The sequence below is a fragment of the Propithecus coquereli genome, unplaced genomic scaffold (genome assembly GCF_000956105.1).
Source record: "Propithecus coquereli isolate 6110/MARCELLA unplaced genomic scaffold, Pcoq_1.0 Scaffold299, whole genome shotgun sequence".
Taxonomy (NCBI): Eukaryota; Metazoa; Chordata; class Mammalia; order Primates; family Indriidae; genus Propithecus; species Propithecus coquereli.
The window spans coordinates 1,758,391-1,783,821 of NW_012148607.1; the positions used below are offsets into that span (position 1 = coordinate 1,758,391).

The 25,431-nt window shown below is 36.9% G+C and overlaps 1 protein-coding gene and 1 pseudogene across 4 annotated transcripts in view; both read right to left on the reverse strand.

Annotated features, from left to right (window-relative positions):
- MAST2 (microtubule associated serine/threonine kinase 2) overlaps positions 1 to 25,431 on the reverse strand; it is a 202,063-nt gene that overhangs the window by 125,714 nt on the left and 50,918 nt on the right. The window lies entirely within an intron of this gene.
- On the reverse strand, positions 14,609 to 15,250 carry LOC105814125 (annotated as a pseudogene). The gene has a single exon (XR_001137688.1). The product of XR_001137688.1 is annotated as a histone deacetylase complex subunit SAP18 pseudogene (transcript).

Below are 25,431 nucleotides of genomic sequence, written 5' to 3' on the forward strand. Positions count from 1 at the left end.
AGAAATAGCTACATTTCATGACCAGACCTTCACAGACTGATTGATTTACTCAGTGTTTTATGCCGTCAATTCTCAAAAACATTCTGTGATGGACTAAATAAAAGCTGGCTTGTTCTTTACTAATAAAACTAAGATGAAATGATCTACTTTACAAAGAATGAATAAATTAATCATCAAATTTAAAATAATTTGGCATGTATTCTTTTAGTGCTAAGGGTATTCATTAAAACTCAGCTGAAGACTGTCTATCAGTCTATTTTCCCTCATTGTTATACCTTACATACCTCTTGCTGTGCCAAACTACCTAAGACTTAAGATAGATAGATAACAGACAGGTGGATAGGATGTCTATATACAAAGTGATAATTTTAGAAAAGTTCTTAAAACTATGTGTAGAATCAAACATATGCTACACATACCTGTGACTTAATTGGGGGACCACAGATAGGCATGGTGATCAGGAACTGAATATGTTCCCTGTAAGCAATCTATCAGCAATAATGTTAATGTCCAAAATTAGGCTTGCATCCCACATAGGTCTGATTTAATTGCTCCGCTCACTAAATACAATGTAAATAAACCCAGGCAGCATTTTTCTACCAAAGTAGCAAGGTCTAAGATAAATTCTCTAATTATAACTGTACATGAAAGAATAAAGAGCAACTTAGCAGCATTCCACCCTGCCTCCTGTCTTGAATGAATTAAATAAAATTGTAACAATCTGTTTGGTACATTTTCAAAAGACACTAAAAGGAAGTACACCAGTAAAAAGGTTTTCTTTTACTCACCTGTAACCCTCTCCTTCGCAGAAGACTGGAATCATCCATAATAGACAGCAGACCAAAAAAAAAGCCACTCCCCAGACAGTCAACTCCTAGTGCCTGCTTACTGCTGGATAAACAGGCAAACAATCCCTTCAGCACACCATGCTGTGCCCACTCACCCACCGCTCCACTAAACCAGCCCTCTCGGTCCAGCCTAAGTGTACAATCGCTGCCTCACATCAGAGTAATGTCTTTCTTCACAGGAGTAAAGATATAGCTCATCTGAATCACCACCAAAATAGAGGAAATACTTCATATTTGTTTTCCTTTTCCATACATACCCTGTTGGCTAAAATTATTTTAAGCACCAAGAAAAGAATAAAGGTCCCAGAAAAAAAAATTCTGATCTTTGATATGCTGACTTCACAGCTTATTAAAAAGGTTTGGCAAACAAAACAAGAGAGTCTCCATCTACAGCTACTAAGCTTATAAAATCCATGTCACGTTTTCCTTTCCAGAAACAAAACCACTCCACGTACGTTTTTAAAAAGATAACAATTCTTCAGAAATATAAAGAAAAACGTATTATTCTGATGCCTGTATTTGAGACTCAAACTGATATAAAACCAGTTATTGTTTTGACTAAGTCGGCAAAATTCCTTTCATCCTTTGTATAGACAAAGCAAATGTCAGATTCTTTCAATACTGTCACAGGCTCTTTTGTTTCTTTATCACTAGATAAGCTGGTCTTCATTTCTTGGACAGTCGGGAAAACCTCTTTCTTCAGGAGCTTAGATCATTGCTAAGGTCGGTTTCCCTGCTCTTTTATGTCCTGGAGGGGCTTGTAGGCGTGTTTTGAGTTCTTAGCATGGACAAATTCATTCATCTATTCATCGCAGATAGCGCTGCCACAGGAAACACTCCCCATTCCATCAGACTTCTAAAAGGGCACAGCATGAAAAAGTCTAGTTTTATCCAAGCTTTAATAATCTCAGAAATGTACTTGCTGCCATTTTTAAAGCAAGACTTCAGCCAAGTTTAAAGATGCTTTTGTCTCTTAATTCATGGCTCAAAATACATACTCTCTGAGATTTCAAGAGTGAACAGTTAGTTCTCATGATATGGTTCTGTTACTTAAACATCCCATAAGCTCTGTTTAAACTTTCCAACTTTATAATAATTGTTAATAATCTTAGTAAACACAGGGGAAAGGTAAGGCAAATTGCTGATCTTTCTAATAAGTCGCAAAAAAAAATTGTGAGTGAAGTAGCACTATATTTTTAGGAAGAAGGTTAAATACATTAAATATAATCATTATTCTCCAAATGATAGTACATGCTGCAAAAATTATTCACTCTCCAAGAAATTTCAGGAGATACTTATCAAAATTTCCTGATTTGACAGATAAAAGTATATATAAAAGCACCCTGAATCAGCCTGTTATGTTCCCTAAGGAGTAAAAATAGCCTTAATTATGAGACAGATTCAGTCTGCACCCAACAAGGAGAAAAGCTGCCCCTCCTATAATTATGACAGCTGCAACCAACAGTCTGGGGCTTGAAGGAAAGTCTATTTACAAGATCTTTTTCTGGTCTCCTTACAACTTACTGCAGTCACAAGAAATTGCCCCACTGCTGAAAATAGCCAAGAAAGCAGGATCCATGTCCCTTTCATTCAGTAGAAATCTTCTAATCCTTAGTACAACCAGTGTGGTCTTTTATTGTGAGAGCTAATAAATCCACCTCTCCATGGACTCCTTCTTCCATCTGCTGCTTTAAACAACTAACGGCTGGATTATGTCTATGGGGAAAACAAACACAAAACCTGAACAGACAGCTAATTTGCATAGGGTATGCTATACACTGTATGAGTGCGTCCAAAGTCACAGACTCTTAAAGTCATAGAATCTCTCTATCAAAATTGGTTTAACTAAAACATATATCAGCAGAGAGGAAGCAAGAGTGGTCTCTAATTTATTCAACTCTGTAATCAATAGAAATATTAAATATGATACATTCTGACAAGCTATTCAGACCAGAGATTCAAAATTCAAACTGTTTATTCATTTACTAATGCAGGAATCATTTATTATGCCAACCACTGCCATAGGGATGGGGAAAGATTACCAAGATCAACATTACCCATAAACTAGTAATTCTATTCCATAGAGGCTCAAATCCAACTGGAAAGCCAAATACAAACAAGTAATTATGATACAAGTGACAAGAGCTACAGAGGTATGACAAAGTGCTATAGGAATGTCAAAAAGGGCTCAATTCATTACACTGGGAAATCTACAAAAGGCTTCCAGTGGAAGTGCCACCTTGTCACTGAAACTAATGTTATGGGATTATCAGCCTTTGGCCAAGAGAGGTTCCCTTTGCTAAAGTGCACAGAGCTTAAAATCTTCAACCAGTCTTCACTATCTAAAAAATTAAGTAAAAAAAAACTTCTCCCCTTGATATTCAAAGCACCCCGTAACACAAAAACAATAGATTTTATCTTCACTATTACCTTACTGTAATTTAGCCTTCCAACCAGAAAGAACAATGCCATGAAGACATCCCATCCTTCCTCACCTCAAATCCTTTGTGGTTAAACAGGAATATAGCATCTACCTTGTAAAGCTGTTGAAAGGAATCATTTTAACAACATGTATCAATGCTTCTTAACCTTTTTCAGTAACTCTGACAGAATAGTGTGTAACCTGCTCAAAATTTCCTGCCACAATCTGATTTCTTTGAAGTTTCGTGTTTTGTTATTAAAATTCATAAAAATGTTATATATTTCTAAGATAATAAGCCTTTGTTTAATATTACAATAATATTTGTAATTACTGATTAAATTGCAGGAGATTGAAGAAGACTAACCAGAGAGGTGGGAGGAAAAGCAAGACTGCAAATGCTATTAAAGAAGCCAAGAAAAGAGTGGTCAGGGAGTGCCGAACAGTAACAAAATCTGCCTAGAGGCCCGGCATTAAAGAACGCCCACTGGATTTACTGACTTGGAAGTCACCGGTGCCCTTTGTAAGAACAGTTTCAGGAGTGTATGGCTGGTAGGAGCAGCAAGAAGACAAGGAAACAAGGATGGCAAATCTAGACAATTTTTCTAACTTCCATTTAACTATCTCAGCCACACACAGCCACACTTCTTTTTTTAAAAAAGTTATTCTTAAAAAGGAAAGAATGGGATTCAGAGCATTTACAGTGATAGGAGGAAGAATACAATTTTCCACTATAACAGAAGAAAAAGCAGGTACAGGTAACAAAATATTTATAACTTTAGTGGGAAAGAAGCTTCCAAATTGTAGCTATTTTCTCTACAAAATAAGGCAATCATCAGAGAACAAGGAGATTCTGAGATTTGAGAAGAGCAACGAAAAGTTGAAAGAGATAATGTAAAGAACAAGAAGATACGCTAAAGAAAAAGTAGGACTGGTGAGCAGTGTTTAGGACTGACTGGCATTATTCTTCATAATTTTACTGGCCCAACAGTATGCTCCATTGTGTGCTTTCTTTAGTGGACTACGGTAACACAAACGCAAAGTCTTACCAGACAGACTTACCAGAGGGACTGACCGAAAACATGGGGCAAATGATTTATGACATGGACTAAAGAGTCAAAAGTTAATGGACCATGGAATATAAACTAAAAAGGGAGAAAAGCAAAGATTAAAGGACAGGAAGAAATTAGAAGGATGTAACAGAGGAGCCGATAAGCCTGAGAACTGGTATGCTTTAAGAATAATTAAATGAGGAAGCTAAAAATCTATCAGGTTGTAGTGAGGAGGTTATCTAGACTTACAATTTCAGTGAAAGGAACATTTCAAAGACATGACAAGGGACAGAGCTAAGTGGACTAGAAATGATCATTAGGTCAAACAATTGTGCCAGGATATTGGGAGGATCCACATGGTTGCTGAAGATAAAGATAATAAAGATAACGGCAGGACTTGGGAGGAATAACAAGATTTACGCCTGATAATAGCATGAAACAGGAGGAATAATTAGGAGGTTAGCAGACATGGCAGCCAGGAAGGGAAGGCTTCAGACATAAGGATTGCTAAGAAAAATTCCCCTAATGAGTCATATACATATTAAATCTTGTTTCAAATAAATTTGATTTATAAATGGATGTGATAATTTACCTAAAATCCCTTATTTTATAACTGGATAAATTAGGATCAAGGAAGGAGATATAATCTGCTCAGAAATAGTGTAGTAGGAATTTGAACCCATGTTTCCTGCTAGAATGTACAGCTTTAACTAAACAGAACAGACAGAGCAGGGTTTCTTGTCCAAGAAAAAATGAATGAAATATTTTGATCAACTTCTCTACTACTCATTAATTTAGTATTGAGAGGACTATCAGGCAATGGCTAGATAAAAACTACAAGAATATCTTGCAGAAATAAATAAAATTAAATACATAAATTCTCAGAATAGGTTGCATCTATACATCTTCTCAACATAAATTATCCTTTCATTTATCAGAAAGTAGATAAAGTATCTTATAACTAACCCTATGTGGAAAGCTATAATGTTCTTTACATGGTAAGCAAGCCAAGGTAAGCACAAGAAAAAATTGACTTTTGTTACAAAATCTAAGTTCTGTGGTAGTCTCAGAGGAGACTTTCACCAGGCCTCTCGTAGTCTGGGGTAGTGCTGCACCTAGCATAAAGCACAGCATCTGGAACATTTACAGTTGATGGTAGCTTCTCAATAAAGGATTCTTTTTTGTTTATTGTTTAAATGGAGACTAAGGTAAAACTCCTTGCAAATGGAAAGGCCTTGTTATAGACAATAAATATGCTCCTAAGATAAAAAGGTAATAATTTCCCTGATATCCCACATGAACCATATTTTATAATTTGCTTAGGCTTATGGTTAAGATTCCTCATTCCAACCTCATAGAAATCACTATCTTTTAAAAATCATCCTCCTTTCATTGATTTATTCCAAAAATTAAGTATCCCCTATGTACCAGGTGCCATTCTGGGTTCTGGACATACAACTGTTAACAAAAAAAAAAAAGATAAAAATCTTGGAGCTTACAATCAAGTGTAGATAGGCATTAAACAAAAAATGAATATACAGTATGTTAGAAAATGATAAATGCAATAAAGAAAAACAAACTGGGGAAGGAACAGAAATTTGGGAGGGATTTTTCAAGCTAATTTTATATTTGAGATATTAATTATATTGATGAAAAGCTATGATAATATTCAGACAAAATGAATACTTGAAAGAGGTATTAATTCTCTTGCTAAAGTATTATTTAAAATAAGAAACCTCAGTCTACTCCCCAGCCCAACCCACTACCTTCATGACATACATTCAAGCATACTCACAGAAAGAACCAGATTTATAGGCCTAACTTCTCCCGACTTAAATACAAAACATTGTTCCAGGACTGATTTTGATGTGCTCCTCCTCAACATTTCCTCCTCCTTATTTATTTCACTCTGACATAAAATTTAGAATTATCCTAACTCAAAACCAATTACATAATGATATCTTTTCAAAAGACAGAACGTATTTTTTTAATATCCAGAAGCAAACCAAACTAAACCAAATCACATGTAATGCTCAAAGAATAAAGTATCTTATTAGTAAAACATGAATCTGGAGACATGCAAGTAAAAGGAAAGAAGAAAATGAACAAAAGTGTTTGATGTCAAAATCACATGTGCAACTGCAAATAACTTCACATTTGTCAGTCCAACTTGAGTTACAGTATACTTTATTAGAAAAGGTTTTCTTAGGACCTCTTTTACATGAGAAGTTGCCACATACTGGTTCCATTTATTCATTTAAATATTTGTTCAACAATTATTAATCATAAGTTTTCTGTGTACCAGGCCCTGCATCCTCATAACTATCTCCCTTAAGATACTCACACTCAAGGGAGACAATAATAATTGTACTGGATTGCGTACATGCTCAGAATACAGAGAGCTCTTCCTGGCTTCAGCAGGGCAAAATACACAGTCATATTCAAGATTAATCCAAACTAAACTTCTGAAGTCCCAGAGATGCCAAAGATCTGAAACTGTAAAGACAACGTGAGTGAAACTAGCATTTGCTAGTCTCAAATTAGGCTCATGAAATCACCACTTCCAGAATAAAAGTATTTAAAATAACTAAATCCTAGCCAAAGTAATAAGGTAAGAAAAGGCAAACAGATTGGAAGAAATAAAACTGTCCTACTTGAAGATGACATAATTGGCTGTGCAGAAAACCTCAAAGAATCTACAAAAAAAACCTCATAAACCAATAAATGAGTTCAACAAACTCATAGGCCACGAGATCAACACACAGAAATGAACCATATTTTTAATATACCAGTAGCAACAAACATGTGAAGGGTAAAATTTAAAATACAATACCATTTATAATCACAAAAAAGTTTCATCTCACTTCTCTTTTCCATTTCATCTCTTAATTTTCAGCCCCACCTGAAATGAATTACCAAAGCTGAGGGACTAAGATTGCTCCTGGTAAGGAGTATGAAAATACAAGGGGATGAAATAGGTAAAAATCCAACAAAACACATACAAGATATATATGCTGGAATCATAAAATGCTGATGAAAAAAATCAAAAAGCTACATAAAGGGAGAGACATACTGTGTTCATGAGTTAGAAGACTCCAATAGTAAAAATGCCAATTCTCCCAAAACTTACTGTGATACTGTGATTTATAGTAAAAAATATATACTTTGGTAGTCATCCCAGTTCCTGGCACAGAGCTCCTAATCCCTGAGAATTTCCTAGGTGACAGGATTGCCTTTTGTTTTAATGAAGTGACTCTTAACTGGGCTCTTGTGTGAGAGCTGGGCATCAGAAAGCCCAAGCCATGATTAGAAGCTTGGAACTTTCCATCTTACCCTCTATCATCCAGGAAGGGGAGAGAGGCTGGAGACTGAATTAATAATGGATCGTACCTATGTGATGAAGCCTCCATGAAAATCCTCTAACTACAAGGTTCAGAGAGCTTCTAGGTGGCTGAAAATGTGGAGGTACCTGGAGGGTGGTGTGCTCACAGAAGGCAGAAGTTCCATGCTCCCTCCCTCATACCTCGCCCTATGTGCTGCTTCAACTGTTCATCTGTATCTGTCACAATATCCTTTATAATAAACTGGTAAACATAAGTGTTTGCCTGAGTTCTATGAGTCATCCTAGCAAATTCTCAACCCCAAGGATGGGGGTCATGGGAACCCCTGATTTATAGCCAGACGGTCAGAAGCACAGGTAAAATAACCTGGGGCTTGGGACTGGCATCTGAAGTAGGGACAGTCTTGTGGGACGGAGCCTTAACCTGTGGGATCTAATGCTAACTCCAGGCAGATAATGTCAGAGTTGAGTTAAACTGTCAGACACCCTGCTGGTGTCTGCTGGAGAACTGTGCGGTGTCAGCTGGTGTCTGTGTGGGGGTAAACCATCACAGATCTGGTATCAGAAGTGTCCTGTGTTGTGGTGAGTGTGAGAGTAAGAAAAATAGTTTAGTTTTTCCTATATCTCTTATACTTATCTATAAGTTTAATTCAATTCCTATCAAAATCCCAGCAAGACCTTTTGTAGATATGAAAAAGCTTATTCTAAAGTGTATACAGAAAGGAAAAAGAACTAGAATAGCTAACACAATTTTCGAAATAGAAGAATAAAGTGTAAGAACTCGCTCTACCCAATGTTAAGACTTACATATATAGCCACAGTAATCAAAACAGTGCGTATTGGTAGACGGATAGTCCCACAGGTCAATGGAACAGAAAAGAGAACTCAGAAATAAGCCATACAAATATGTCCAAAGGATTTTTGACAAAAGTGCAAAAGCAGTTCAATGCAGGAAGGATAGACTTTTCAATAAATTATGCTAGAACAATTGGACATCCATAGGCTAAATAAATTAATAAGCCTTGACCTATATCTCCCAGTATAGGCAAAAATTAATTCAAAATGGATCATGGATTTAAATGTAAAATATAAAACTATAATACTTTCACAAGAAAACATAGGAGAAAATCATCAGGACCTGGGAAAAGATGAAGAGCTCTTAGACATAACACTAAAAACACAGTCCATAAAAGGAAAAAACTGATAAACTGAACTTTATCGAAATTAAAGACTTTTGCTCCACAAAAGACCCTGTTTAAAAAAATGGAAAACCAAAGAACAGACTGGGAAAATATATCTGCAAACCACATACTCCACTAAAAAGTTATATCTAGCATATGTACAAAACCCTTAAAAGTTAATAGCTTTTAAAAAAAATATACTACCAGTGATGCAGATTCAAAAAAAAAAATCCAGGGCCGGGCGTGGTGGCTCACACCTGTAATCCTAGCACTCTGGGAGGCCAAGGCAGGAGGATCGCTCAAGGTCAGGAGTTCAAGACCAGCCTGAGCAAGAGTGAGACCCCATCTCTACTAAAAATAGAAAGAAATTAGCTGGACAACTAAAAATATATAGAGAAAAACTTAGCCAGGCATGGTGGCACATGCCTGTAGTCCCAGCTACTCGGGAGGCTGAGGCAGAAGGATTGCTTGAGCCCAGGAGTTTGAGGTTGCTATAAGCTAGTCTGACGCCATGGCACTCTAGCCCAGGCAACAGAGCAAGACTCTGTCACAAAAAAAAAATGTCCAATCCCCATCAAAACATTAATGGATAAACAAATGGTAGTATAACCACTTAATGGAATACTAAGTGCAGCAAAAATGGGAAGCAACTGTTTGATACAGGCAACAATTTAGATGTATCTCAAAAACATTATGCTTAGTGAAAAAAGTAAATCTCAAAAGGTTACATACTGTATGGTTCCATTTATATAGTAGTCACACAAAAAAGGAGAACAGATTAGTGGGTTGCAAGGGGATAAAGACAGGGTGGGAGTGCAAATATAAAGGGATGGCATAAGGGAGTTCCTTTGAATGACGCAACAGTTCTGTATGTTCGTTGTGGTGGTCATCATTACACAAATCTATTCATAGGATCACAATGTATAGAACTGTATATACACAAATACAAACATATACAAGTACACGTGAAAAACCAAATAAGGTCTATAATCTAGTTAGTGATACTGTACTAATGTCATTTTCCTGGTTTTGTTATTGTACTACAGCTATATGTAAGATGGCACCATTGGGGAAAGCTGGGTGAAGCATTCACAGGACTCTGTGTACTACTATTTTTGCAACTTCCTGTGAGTCTGTAATTATTTCAAAATAAAAAATTAAATACATTAACAAACAAGCCTAAATTCCTACATTTTCATTTTACTATCTCCCTATAAATGCACTTTATTCTATTCCCAAGATGCCCGTACATCTCAGGGACTTTTCTGTTTTAAGCTTTGTACCCCCTTTGAAAAACAGTCCATTAATTCTGTTTGCCAGAAGCAATCTCAGTAGTGCTCAGCTCAGGTAATTCATTTCCAGTGGGGCTGAAAATTAAGAGAGGTCAAACGGAAAAAAGTAAGTGCGATGAAACTATAAAAATTTCTGCCATTTTTTAAAATCTAGGCAAAAATTATAAGCAATTAGGGTGGAAAAATCAATTAATAGCATTTTGATGTTTTTCATTTACAATATAAATTTTACACCATCAAAACAGAAAAAATTCCCAACACCTACCAAAAGCAGAAAAACACTTTTGTATCCCTTTGTATTCTGCTTTTAGAATAGGTTTTGGTTTCCCCATTATTTTTTAAAGGATAAATCTAAAAGTCTATTAAAGACACATATACTCACCTTCTAATAGGCAAAGCCAAAAGACAAAGAAGATCTTTTAATGCAAACATTGACATAAATAATTCAAAACTTTTATAGGAACCAGAAATCCCATTATTAAATTCTAATTTCTAACATATCTCCCTTGTCCTTAAGAGCTAGATGACTTAAACTTAAAATGAGTTTCATCATTAAAAACCTGCCTAAAGTGATTAAGTTAGCACAAAATCAAAGTTAGAAAATCAATGACTTAAAAAATGAAAACATAACAGAGGAGCACTTCCAGTCCCTCCTGAGATTCCAACCCCTTTTTAACAACTGATAAGAATAAGTAGATAAAACAAGCACCACATGTACTCACCATCAAATTGGTATTAACTGATCAACACATAAGTGTACATATAATAATAACATCTATTGGATGTCGGGCGGGGGGGGGAGAAGGGGACGGGTATTTGCATACACAAAGAGTGCAATGCGCACCATCCAAGGGATGGGCACATTTGAAACTCGGACTTGGGGGGGAGTGGGGAGGCAAGGGCAACATACATAACCTAAACATCTGTACCCCCATAATATGCTGAAATTAAAAAAAAAAAAAGAGTAAGTAGATAGAAAATCAGTGAGGATGAAAAAAAAAAAATCTTGAACAATACCATCAACCAACCTGACCTAAGTGACATTTGTAGGACACTCACACGATGGCAGAATACACGTTCTTTTCAAGTACACATAAAACATTTACCAAGATAGATCATATTTAGGGCCAAACCAAGAATCAATAAATTTAAAAAGACTAAAGCCATATATGTGACTGACCACAATGGAAATAAACTAGAAATTAATAATAAAAGAGATATGAAAATCCTCTAATACATGAAAACTAAATAACACACTTATGAATAATTCATGATTCAAAGAAATCAAACGGAAGTAAATGAAAATGAAAACACACATGTCAAAACATGTGGGATCCAGTTAAAGCTGTAGTACATAAAGAGAGAAATGTATACCACTAATCACCTATATTAGAAAAGAAACTCAATTCAGTAACCTCAGCTTCTATAGTAACCTTAAGAAACTAAAAAGAGTAAATAAAATCTAGAGTAAGCAGATGAAAGGGATTAATAAAGATGAGAACAGAAATCAATAAAATAGAAATCGCATAGACATATACATGTAAGTAAATAAAATAGTAAGAGAAATCAATTAAACCAAAAGCCAGATCTTGAGAAAACTGATAAATCTGTTTAGATTGATCAAAAAAAAAAAGAAGGAACGAGAGATAAACAATTTTATGCCAATGAATTCTACAATTCAGATAACATCAATAAACTCCCTGAAAGAGATAAACTCCCAAAACACCCTTGAGAAAAACAGAAAGTTAAAATATCCCAGTATCTATTAGAGACTAAATCTGTAGTTTAAAACCTTTCCACAAAGAAAACTGCAGGTTCAGATGGCTTCACTAATGAATTCTAGCACACTACAAAATAAAACAAATTCTACACAATTCTACACACTCTTCCCAAATATTGAAGAGAAAATCCTTCCCAACATGTTTTATAAAGTCAGCATTATCATGACTTCAAAACCAGACTAAAGGCATAACAAGAAAAGAAAATTACAGACCAATATCCCTCATGAACATATATCCAACAGTTTTAGCAAATCAGATCAAATAATACATTAAAAAGATAATATATTATGATCAAGTGGGATTTATGTCAGAAATGCAAGATTGGTTTAACATTTAAAAATCAACCAATGGGGGGGAAATACCAATATAACTTATCAAATTAGCAGACTAAAAAAGAAAAACCTCAGCATCCCAATACATGCAGAAAAAGCATTTGACAAAATATATCATTCGATCCTTATAAAACTCTCAGCAAGCTAGGAAAAGAAAGGAACTCCCCCAACTTGATAAAAGGCATCTACAAAAAACCTAGAGTTAACATCATACATAATGGTGAAAAACTGAACGTTTTCCCTGCTAAGATCAGGAACAAGGCAAGAATGCCAGCTTTCACCACTACTATTCAACACTGCACTAGAGTTTCTAGCCACCACAATAAAGCAAAGAAAATAAATGGTATTTCCATCTAAATTAGAAAGGAAAAAATAAAATTATCTTTATTCACAGATGACATGATCGCATACATAAAAGAATCTAACAGAATCAACAAAAAGCTACTAAATTAATAAGTAAGTTTAGCAAGGTTGCAGGATACATGCATGATCAGTACAAAGAAATCAAGGTCAGGCATGGTGGCTCATGCATAATCCGAGCACTTTGGGAGACCAAGGTGGGAGGATCACTTGAGCCCAGAAGTTCAAGGTTAGCCTGGGCAAGATACTGTCTCTTAAAAAAAATTAAAAATTAACCAGGCATAGTGGTGCATGCCTATAGTTCCAGCAACTCAAGAGACTGAGGTGGGGGGATCACCTGAGCTCAGGAGTTGGGAAGTTGCAGTGAGCTATGATTCGCCACTGCACTTCAGCCTGGATGACAGAGTAAGACCCTGTCAAGAAACAAAAGAAAGGAAGAAAGTTAAGAAAGGGAAGGAAGGAGAGAGAGAGAGAGAGAAAAAAAGGGAAGAAAGGAAGGAGAAAGGGAAGAAAGGAGGGAGGGAGGGAGGGGAAATCAATTGCATTTCTATACAGTGGCAACAAGCAATCAGAAATTGAGATATTTAAAGCAATGACATTTACAATAGCATCAAAAAATGTGAAATACTTAGAAGTAAATCTGTAAGAGATGTACAAGACCTGCACACCAAAAAGTATAAAAACCTAACTAGGGAAATCAGATTTAAATAAATAAAGACATATACCATGTTCATAGATTACAAGTGTCAATATTGTCAGTTCTCCCCTAAGTGACCTGTAGATTCAATACAATCCCAATCAAAATCCCAGCAGGTTTGTTTTGGTTTGTTGTTGTTGTTGCTGCTTTTGCGGAAATTAACAAGTTAATTCTAAAACTCATATGAAAATGCGAAGAACCTAGAATAGTCAAATAACCTTGTAAAAGAACAAGGTTGGAGATCTTTTTTTTTTTTTAAATCGAGTGCAATTTTATTACTGCTAGTACATTTTTTTCATTTTGGGATATACATTTTCAATTCTCAACTGTAACAGACTAAAGGTAATTAGGCTCCATACACACTGCCATACTGTTTATAAACTTCAAAACGAGAGTATAATAGTCCCACGAAAGACAGGGTTCCAGTTTTGACCGAACTCCACTTTATGGCCATTAACCAGTATTTATTCTTATCTGTCAGGCGCTACTCTAAACCCTTTACAAATACTTAATCTTCACAATCCTATGGGCTATTATCTCCATTTTACAAAATAAAGACTTGATCCAAGTAATCTGTCCAAGGTTGCAGAGCTACTGGTACAATGAGGATGTAACTGTTTTGCCCCAAGGTCTTAATTGCTAGACTACACTGCAATCCTCTCAAATTGGATGCACACCAGCCCCAGCACACAGCAGGATGTGTGACTATCTCCTACTTACTCAATCTGACCTCATCCCTGGCTCTTCGCACTTGGTCTTTAATTCCTCCCTCCATTGTCAGATCTTTAAGGTAAACCTTTCCACCCTTACCTTGTGTTCTAATCCTGTTTCCTCTGTACTGGTTCCTGCCTTCAAAATGCCCTATTGGCCCCATTTCTAAAACATGAAAAGCCCTCACTGTGGCTCCTGTTCTTTTCTCTAACCTTTTATGTCACAGTACTCTGATCAAGGCAGGCCAATCTCTCCTAACAGGTGCTTCAATCTGGCTCAGCTCCACTGTTCCAAAACACCTCTGCTGCCACATGGCCTCATTCTCACAGCTCCTTTTTCTAATTGCATGCAACAGTCTATATGACAAAGTCACACTTGATTTCATATAATCCCATGGCTTTCTTGCTGTGCCCCTTTTGGCCTTAAACATACCCTCTTCCAACATCAGATTAAACCCTGTTTCCATGCCTCCATTAACTTTCACACTCAGGCTGAGTACACACATGTATTTAACAATATGGTTTTACAAAGAATGCTAAGAGCACTTTTCTTCATAGTTTACAGAAAGGCTTGAAAAAAATGGATTTTCTATTAATATTCATACCATAGTACATCCAAATCTAACTCCTAAATAGATGCATTATAATTTGTTTAGAATTTAAAGGCTTAATGGCAATAATCAGAGGAGGAAAAAGAACATGTTAAGTTTATTTTACATAACTGACCAAAAAATAAATTCAGGAAATAGTAAATAGAATTTAATAAGGTCTCATGCACCCTGAAGGAGGTGGTGCCCGATTTGGAGGGGTAATCGCTATGTCCAAATAATCTCCTATTTGGAACTTCTGCGACTGCAGGGTCATGGAATCATCAGTCCCCTTTCTGCCAGACATGGTGCTACCAATCTCCTTAACTCGATAGCCAGGTCTTTTAAGATCTGTAAAAATGATTGCAAAATTGAAGTGTGTGCCCTTCTTTCTAGCTTCTGGGTGGACTTCTTTTATTAAACTAGTCAGTTCTTTCAAGGTTGCATCCATCCAAGTGTAGATCTGCAGCTCGCTGGATGGTACGTTCGCACGGGAGAACTCGTCCATTTGGTGATGGCGGCCGTTATTAGTGGTGAAGACCCGGAGCAGCAACGGGCAGGTCTTCTCACGGTCGATGGGCTTCTCCGGCTCCTTCTTAATTTAATTTCCTCCTGGGTGACGCGCGATTCTACTACCATCTTCCTCCTATGGCCCGGAGATCTTAAACTACCTGACTTTCCAGACTTACATCACTACACCAGTCAAATAGTATGATACTGACATCAAGACAGACAAAGAGATCAATGGAACAGGATAAAGATCCGGAAATCGGCCCATACATTATATAATCAATTGATTTTTGATGAAAGTACAAAGCAATTCAGTGAAAAAAAAAGTCCTTTCAATAAAGAGTATTGGAAAAACTGGATATCCACATGCAAAAATACGAACCTAAATCAATACCTCACATCATATAAAAATTAACCCAAAATACATCATAGGCCTAAATATAAAACCTAAAACTATAACAACACTAAAAGAAAACAGGAGAAAACCTTTGTAATCTTGGTGAGGCAAAGATTTTTTTGGATATAACATCAAAAGCACAAACCATAAAAGAAAAACTTGATAAACTGAACTTCAAAATTTGTATTCTTCAAAAGACACTGTTAAGAAAATGAAAGACAAGACACAGTCTTGGAGAAAATATCTGCAAGTCACACATCTAACAAAGAACTAGAATCCAGAATATACAAAGAACTCTCAAAACTCAACAATAAGAAAAACCACCCCATTAAAACAAAGGCAAAAAATTTGAACAAGCACTTCCCCAAAGAAATTATCTGGATGGCAAATAGATACTTGAAAATAGGTACATGCTCAACATCATTAATCATTAGAAAAATTAAAACCACAATATGATTCTATTACACACCTACTAGAATGGCTAAAATTTAAAAGGCTGACCATAAACAGTACTGGCAAATATAGAGAGCAACTGGAACTCTCATACACTGCTGGTGGGAAGGTAAAATGGTACACCGTTATACAATACTTTGGCAGATAATTAAAAATTTAACGTATACCTACCACACAATCCTGCCATCCCACTCCTAGGTACTTATTTAAGAGAAAGAAAATTACCTGTCCATATAAAGAACAGTACCTACATGTCCACAGCATCTCTATTTTTAGTAATGATGAAATGGAAACAACCCAAATGTCCACCATCGGGTCAATGGATAAATAAAAAACTGGTATAGCTATACAATGGCATACCACTACTCAGCAATTAAAAAGGAATAAATTATTTATACATGCAATAACATGGATGGATTTCAAAATAATTACGCTAAATGAAAGAGGCCAAGCACAGCACATACTATATGATTCTATTTATGTATTAACCTAGATAATGCAAACTAATCTACAGGGACGGAAAGCTAATCAGTGATTGTGTATGGAGGAAGGAGCAAGAGAGATGCAGGAGGGAAGGAATGTACGTGGGCACAAGGAAACTTCTGAAAGTGATGGATACATTCATTATCTTCGTTGTGGTAAAGGTTTCACAAATGTACACGTATGTTAAAACTTATAAAATTGCACACTTTAAACATGTAAAAATTATTGTATGTCAATTATACCACAATAACATTTTTTAAATGTTATTTTACACATGTATTTTGTGTAAAAATGCCCCCAAAATTGTTTTAACCAACCCCAAACTTTACGTCTTATATCTAGGTCCAAACACATGATAAACTACTTAAGAATTATTACTCCAGCTTTTAATTTCCCTTTTGATTTTGGCAGATGGGGGTTTCTTTTTCTTTTACTGAACTAGCCATGGGTTTCTGTTTTAATTTTTTTTAAATATATTTTGTCCAGAATTTCTATGAATTTCTATCCATTTGGACTTCAATAGTAAGTTAGGCCACCAGCTATTCACTCATTAACTCTGGCATTCTGGCATCCATCCCTACACTCCTCATTTTAACACACTTTATTGTGTGAATTTTTTCCAAGGAACAGAAATTACCTTCAAACATTTTTTTAATCTAACAAATAAATATTACATGAGCAGTCAAAATGGCAACAGTAGGTTAGGGTAAAATATTTCTGGGTAGTGGATTTATATTCATCTTACAGAATGCTTCTAAGTCTTTAAAATCCAAAAGAAATGTCATAGCAGTGGTCACAGTGTGGTTGAAATAAGGAAGACTTGGCTGGGCGCAGTGGCTCACACCTGTAATCCTAGCACTCTGGGAGGCTGAGGCAGGCAGATTGTTTGAGCTCAGGAGTTCAAGACCAGCCTGAGCAAGAGTGAGATCCCGTCTCTACTAAAAAAATAGAAATAAATTAGCTGTACAACTAAAAAAATATATAGAAAAAATTAGCTGGACATGGTGGCACATGTCTGTAGTCCCAGCTACTCGTGAGGCTGAGGCAGGAGGATCACTAAAGCCCAGGAGTTTGAGGCTACAGTAAACTACGATGACACCACTGCACTACAGCACAGGCAACCGACTTAAAAAAAAATCTAGATCTCTGGGACACATCCCACACCAATTAAATTTGAACATTTAGGATTGGGAGTCAGGCATCAGTAAGATTCCCAGATGATTCCAACATGCAGCAAAGTTTGGGAACTGACACCACATCTCTTTAAATAGTCTATTGTTCTAAAATTCCTCCCTGTTTAGCGTTGTTAGATTTGGCGAATGAAAATACGTGATGTCCAGTTAAATTTACCCTGCTGTAACATTCAATTTTTTTTTCTATCTGGTTTTGGATCAGAAAAGAGAGCTGTTAGAGCACTGAAGGAGAGGTGTCTCTACAATTTCTCAATGGTGGTTCAAGAGAAACCAAGACAGAAGTGTCCTACATATAGCAATCACAAAATGATGACAAACGTATCATTAGTGAGATTAAAATCCAAACTCAAACCATACTTTTATCATGAACCATCTGTGTGTACTTGGGCAAGTCACTTAACCTCTTTGAGCCTCCAGTTCCACAACTTATATACCAATTGAGTAATCATGTTTATTTCATAGGGCTGACATAAGGATTAAAATAACTACTGCATTTCAAAAAACTCAGCACAGTCCCTAGCACATAAGATGTAACCTTACATTATACTTTTAATCATACAGTAAATATACCATTCAAAATTGGCTCTGCTATAAGCAATGCTAGTTGATGTGGAAATACTAGTGAAATGTCTCTATTATTTCTAAAGGAAGGATATGACTATTCTTTAGCTCATCTCTGTTTATATAAATAGGCAGTACCAAGTACAACACCACCAAGTATAAACCTAAAAGAGTTTGTAAAAAATATGACACTTCAAGCACAAAGAGGATTTTGTATCTTATGTTCAAAGCACGTACTATTCTTTTTCTCCATGAAACTGATATTCTAAAATCCCAATGGCCCATGCTTCTCATTTACATCAACAACTGTGCTAAAGGAAAAACAGCTGAGGCCCTTTAATATAATGCAGCCAACAGACTGCTACCATAAGCTGATAATGAGAACTAGAATTGGTCAGTAACGAGGCTACATTAGATGCCCATCAATCTCTCTCTCTTTTTTTAATTTTTTTTGTGGAGACGGTCTTGCTCTGTCATTCAGGCTGGAGTGCAGTGGCACAGCCCTAGCTCACTGTAACCCCAAACCCCTGGGCTCAAGCAATTCTCCCACCTCAACCTCCTAGGTAGCTGGGACTACAGGCACAGGTCACTATACTTGGCTAATTTTTTTTTTCTATAGAGACAGGGTCTCGCTATGTTGCCCAGGCTGGTCTCAAACTCCTGGCTCAAGCAATCCTCTCATCTCTGTCTCCCAAAGCACTGGGATTACAGGTGTGAGCCATCGTTTTTCTATATAAATCTTCCTACTCATAATTAATTCTCCAGGTATTTTCATTTAAAGCATAGTAGCAAACATCTTTTTATCCCACTTAATACAAATAGTTTATAGAAAAATTATAATCAAGGATAACATACATAAAGTAACTAATTTGTTGAAAGAACTAGATGGTTTCATCTTTAAACACAGCAGTACAAAACATTCCAGAAATTGATTATACTGCTTTAACAGAAGAGCAAAAAGCCTAACTACTTAATCATATTGTGTGTAATAATAGGAAAGTTATTGAAGCTGTAAGATTCAAGAGCAGTTCTCTTCCTCCCCTACAGCACTTTTCCTCTGCACTATTTACTAAAAATCTCTCTATTCATCTTGAAAGCTTGAGATCTTGCTAAGCACAAAGACCACATCTTATTCTCTGTGCACCTCGCACAGTGCACAAAGGAGTCAAAAAAGGTTTATTAAATTGAGAAAGACATGATCCCTGTCCTAAAGAAGGTCATCATCTAACAAAAGAAGGGTTCCCCCAAAGGTTTATCCTTGTTTCTCAATCCTTCCATGTTCTCTCCCAGGTGAAGTCATCCACATTCATAGTATCACCTACCATTTTCACACTGATGAATCTTTGACTCTTGAATCTATATCTCTAGCACAAATTTCCTGACCTCTAAACACAACTCCTTACTGGCCAACTATCTGTATAGCATATAGATACCTCAAATTAAGAGCTCTTTTCCTCACTCCCTAGATCTGCTGTGGCTACCATATTCTTGTTTTTTGGTTAATGGAATCATTCTCTAAGATATATCGAGCCTCTGTAATTATCAGCATAGTCACTGAGGTTTCTAAACTATTAGATAATTAGTTTCACAAAATAATCTAAAAATGTATTTCAAAAATAAGTCAATTAAGAAAAAGGGACACGTTAGGCACGGTGGCTCATACTTAAACAATCCTAGCACTCTGGGAGGCCAAGTGAAAAACAGGAATTGATAGTAGGAGAATATACTTTGCTTTGTGTGAGACGAATTGTTTAAGATTAGAGATTAGAGAAAAATGTGCTCTCTCTGATTCTAACTGATGCTATTTGCTTCTGTGACCGTGCTTGCTTTTAGTTGTTTGTTAAATGTAGTTCATCAGGAACAGGAATAAGAGCAGGAGTGACTCCATGACAGGCTGAACTTCCTGGAGTAGGCCTAAGTTTCGGTTTTCCCGAAACGATGCCGCCCTTTCCCCGAAATGACGCTGACCACAATTGGCGCCGGCGCGAAGATCCCGAGGCTTGGAGCCACTTTTAAATGAACCAATCAGGAGCCAACACGATCAGCCACTTTTAAAGGAACCAGTGAACTAAGGAGGGGAGGAGGGGAAGGTGTGCCCAGCATGTCGTGTGAAACCTGTGTGTCGTGTGTAAAACAGAAAAAGGTATAAAAGCTTAACCTCTACCCCAAGGCGGGGTCCTAGCCCTTAGAAGAGGCCACTGCGTTGGTGCTCTGGAACTTGGACCCTAGCTCGAGCTAGCCAATAAACTCCTTTGCCATTTGCAGCCTCGGTGACTCTGCCTCTCTGTTCCTGGGGCCGAGGGGAACCGGCTCTAACACAAGGCGAGTGGATCCTTTGAACTCAGGAGTTCGGGACCAGCCTGAGCAAGAGCAAGACCCTGTCTCTTCTAAAAATAGAAAGAAATTAGCTGGACAACTAAAAATATATAGAAAAAATTAGCCGGGTATGGTGGTGCATGTCTGTAGTCCCAGCTACTCAGGAGGCTGAGGCAGGAGGATTGCTCGAGCCCAAGAGTTTGAGGTTGCTGTGAACTAGGCTGACGCCAGGGCACTGGCCCCAGGCAAGAGAGTGAGACTGTCTCAAAAAAAAAAAAAAAATAAGAAAAAGGAACAGAATATAGGTAAACAAAGTAGAAGAAAGTGAAAAGAGACAACTGAGGAGGAAAAGCATGATCTTTACACAGAAAATAAAGATCACGGACAGACACAAAGACCCTCATTCAGTCAAAAAACATTTTCTGGGCACTTAACATACACTGATCTCTCTCTTGCCACGGCCTACTTGTGGACTGACTCTGCACTCTATCATGTCTACACAAGACTCCCTCCACCCCAATCTCTCTCCAGTGCCACAAACATTCCCAACCATTGTGATAATCCTCAATGGTTCCTTACTACCTAAAAATTAAGCCCTAATGCCTTCACTTAACATTAAAATCCTCTACAATTTAATCCAATCCACCCAACCTATTATTCACAACCTTACCTACCGCTCCATTCCTTCCCTGAGGCTCCATAAAGGCAGGAACTCTGTCAGCTCTAGGCACAGCAACTGCCATATAGCACGAGTTAAATAAACACTACACTCCAGCCAAATGGAACTACTTGTTATTTTTAAGATTTTCGACAATCATACCTTTACTGCATGTTCCCTACTCCAGAAAGGCCTTCTCCTTGCCCAAGCTCAATCTTTCCCTGTCTAAATCTTACCTATCCTTCAGGGTCCAGCTCAAATGCCACTTCTTCCATGAAGCTTTCCTTCATTCCCTAGAAAAAGTTATTTATTCCTTCACAGACAACTCCTGACATCCCTTGTTCACTTCTAATCATACTTTAAAACTCAGCTCAAGTATTGTCATTATCAGGCTTCTAATTCCCATCCCCATCAAGAACTGATCATCTCTTCTTTTGTGACCAAACTATGCTCACATAGCTCTCTATTATAGCAATCATACAGCAATTATTAGTTAACTGGTTCTCTATGAGCAAGCAATGTCTTCTATATCTTACTTCCTCCTGCATTCACAATTCCTGATATGACATGGGGACTAGAAACATATTTGCTGAATGAATAAAAATCATGACAACACATGAATATAGTATTTCTTATTACTAACTTTAACCAGATGAGTTTTAGGAAAGGATCCCAAAACCCAGAGATATCAGGACCCTAATGCAAAGGGAAATCTAAATAATATTATCCTCAAAATTACAATTATACTGACGTTATCTCCGTTTTATATCTCTCTACCCAAAGAACTGGTACTATCCTTGGACAATTTATCTCTAAATTTACAACATTCTAGCAAGATTATTTCCCAGGTCCTGCAACAGATAAATGAATAGTCTATGTAACAAGCAGTTCAGGCTGAAAATTTGCAAACTAGTTTCAAATGGATCACAGAACCAAATAAAGTATCACAGGTTCAGTTTAACCTATCAGAGTTTACAATATTAAGCTATTTATTATATTAATATATACAATCCATATGTTAAACACTGATGGAGTATCTTAAGTCATAATTGTTCCTACAATTCTCTCATTTATTTAACACAGTAACAAACTGTGATTGTTACACACATACACATACACACACACCAAAGTATATGCTCCAAAAGATGTCATTTTATGGGGCAGAAACAATTCTGCAAGTATAGGAAATAAGACGGACATTCTAGGACAGTTTAGTTTTTTAAATTACCTAAACTAACTGTTAAATATATTCACAAACATAAAATATCAATCAGGAAATCCTGAGGCAAAAAAAGGAAAAAAGCAGAAGAGGATTTATTAAGCTTAGGCAAGGTATTATACAAGGAAAAAAAGAAACAGCTAGATGAGGCAGCTTAAGAGGTATGTGTACCTTACTCTTTTTTATCAGCTACAGATCCTAGCATAATACTTTAAGATAATGGGCACATATTTAACATTGACTGAATAAAAATAACGAAAGCAAGATAAAAATAAGACCTGATACAAGGAGTTAACTTACCAAGAAAATAGAGTCCTGCTCTATCTCCGTCATATGCATAGCATAAAGCACATGAGGAGAACATGGCAGAAGCAATGACATCCTAACCACATAAGGCAAACAATGCCAGTTCCTGGCCAAATCGTGACAGAGAAACAGATGGCTCAGTTTCAGGAGCTATGAAAAGACTTAAAGTACAATAATCACACATAAAACAATCCTCAACCCCTCACCATTAATGTAACTCTGAAGAGATTACCCTTGACCATTTCCATTAAGTCCATGAAGGACTACCTGTGTCAGGGGTCCCCCCAAGACCATCCCAGGTTCAATGATTCTCTAGGAGTACTCACAGGACTCTGCATACAGTTGTATCCTGACTAAGATTTACTACAGTGAAAGGATACAAGTCAAAATAAGCAAATGGAAAAGGTGCATGAGGTGAAGTGTGGAGGAAACCAGGTACAAGCTTCCAAGAGTTCTCTCCCAGTGAAGTCACACAGGACACCTTAATTCCTCCAGTAACAAACCGTGACAACATGCATGAAATGCTGTCTAATAGGAGAGCTCATCAGAGACTCATTGCTCAAAGTTTTAATTGGAGCTGGTCACGCAGGCACCCTTTGCTTAGTACATACCAATATTCCAGACTGCCAGGAGGAAAGCAAGAGTTCAGTATAAACCACATTGTTCACAAAGTGAGTTGCTCTTATCATTCAAGGAAAGTTTTATTAGTGTAGGACACTGTTTACCATTCAAGTTCCTAGACACCAGCCAAAGGCCAACCTTCCACACAGGCTTTCCAAGGATAGCAGTCTTATGTCTGCTATGTTAAGTGTTTTATGCACACTACTGTTTCTTAACATTCCTCTCTTTTAGGGCCACCAGTCTACACATGCTGAAACCAGCTTTATCCCTAGACATTCTGTAGATAAGACACATTGCAAAAATGGGGAATGACAACTCAATGTTCCTAAGAAAATAAAGGAGAATATATGTAAAAGAATTAGGCACAGGGTTTAGTTCTCTACTGCAACTAAAATATCTCTAGTAATTTTACTCTGCTTACACGACAGAATGTACCAATAGCACTGCTTTTCAATCTTTGCTCAGCATTATTATAAATACACCTGTCCATAGCAAAACATGACAATAATGGCGTAATTAAAAGATTAGTACTGACACTATCTGTACAACTGCAATCCTCACCTCTACCTCCACCCCCCTCCCTCCCCTCCAGGGACCCACATAGCAGGAGGTCGGAGAGCAGGCAAGCTTCATCTGTATTTACAGCCACTCCCCACTGCTCCCATCACCACCTGAGCTCTCCCCCTACCCCCTCCCCAAATCCCATCCATGGAAAAACTGTCTTCCACGTAAAAGGTTGTGGACCACTGCTGTACGTAATTAAAAAACAATTAGCCAGGCATGGTGGTGGATGCTTATAGTCCCAGTTACAGAAGAAGGACCCCACTTGAGCCTGAGTTTGAGGCTGCAGTGAGCTATGGTTGCGCCACTGCACTCCAGCTCTGGGTGACAGAGTGAGATCCCATCTTTAAAAAATAAAAAAAATATATAATAATATAAACTTATACCTATAACTCTTTACAGGTGGTTTAATAATACCATTCTGACATATATGACACTTTATGAAAAACTTGAATAAACATTCTTCCATGTATTCTAACCATCAACAAATTCAATAAGATCTCTTTCTATAACCAATTGCTATGGTATGAATGTGTCTTCCAAAATTCATGTGTTGGAAACACATGAATGCAACACAGTAGTATTGGGAGCTAGGGCCTTTTGGGAGGTACTTAGGTCAGAAGGGCTCTGTCCACATGAATGTTTTAATGCTGCTATAAAAATGGCTTGCAAGAATGAGTTTTTCCTCTCTTGTCCTTCCACCTTCCACCTTCCACCATGTGAGGACACAGCAAAAAAGCGCTCACCAGATGCTGGCACCTTGATCTTGGACTGCCCAGCCCCCAGACTATGAGAAATAAATTTCAGTTCTTTATAAATTACCTAGTTTCAGGTACTGGGTTATAGCAGCACAAAATATACCAAGACACAGTCAACCAACCATTTTATCTAAATTTTTTTTTAATTTTAAATGCCTTTAAACACATAAAGACTACTATTTTTAAGGTTATACCAGTTAAATTCTTTACAAGTTATCACAGAAGAGATGATAAAAAATGTTTAACAATCCAAGATGAAATCAGCTCCTAATTTGCTCAGGCAAAATAATTAGAGTCTGTCCTTTTGTTTCTTAATGATGCTTTTGAGAGTAAACTACTAGACTGCTAATATATGTTCACATTTCATGAAATCTCCCAACTTTTATTTTAAAACCTCTTCTAAAAAATTCTTATACTTTTGAAAAGACTAGGTAGCATTAAAAATGTGTTCCTCTTACAAAAAGAAAAAACAGTGGAAAGGAAAACAATTCTCAAGTTAATAGGCAGTGAATGTACCTTACCTAAACTCCTATAGTTTTTACTAAGTTAGATACTTCATTGTCTGATCCTATTTCCCTTTCACATGTAAATTTTTTGATGCTCCTCTACATTTCTTTTCTTGCTCTGTACTCTCTTGCACGGTAATTTAATCCAAAGCTTCCAAGTCCATACCATTACCCTAAACTGCTCTCCTTTACCAGGGACCTCTATTTCTAACTCTTAAAAGGGTATCTAACAAGTGGATATCCACATGCAAAAGAATGAAGTTGAACCCCTACCTCACACCATATATAAA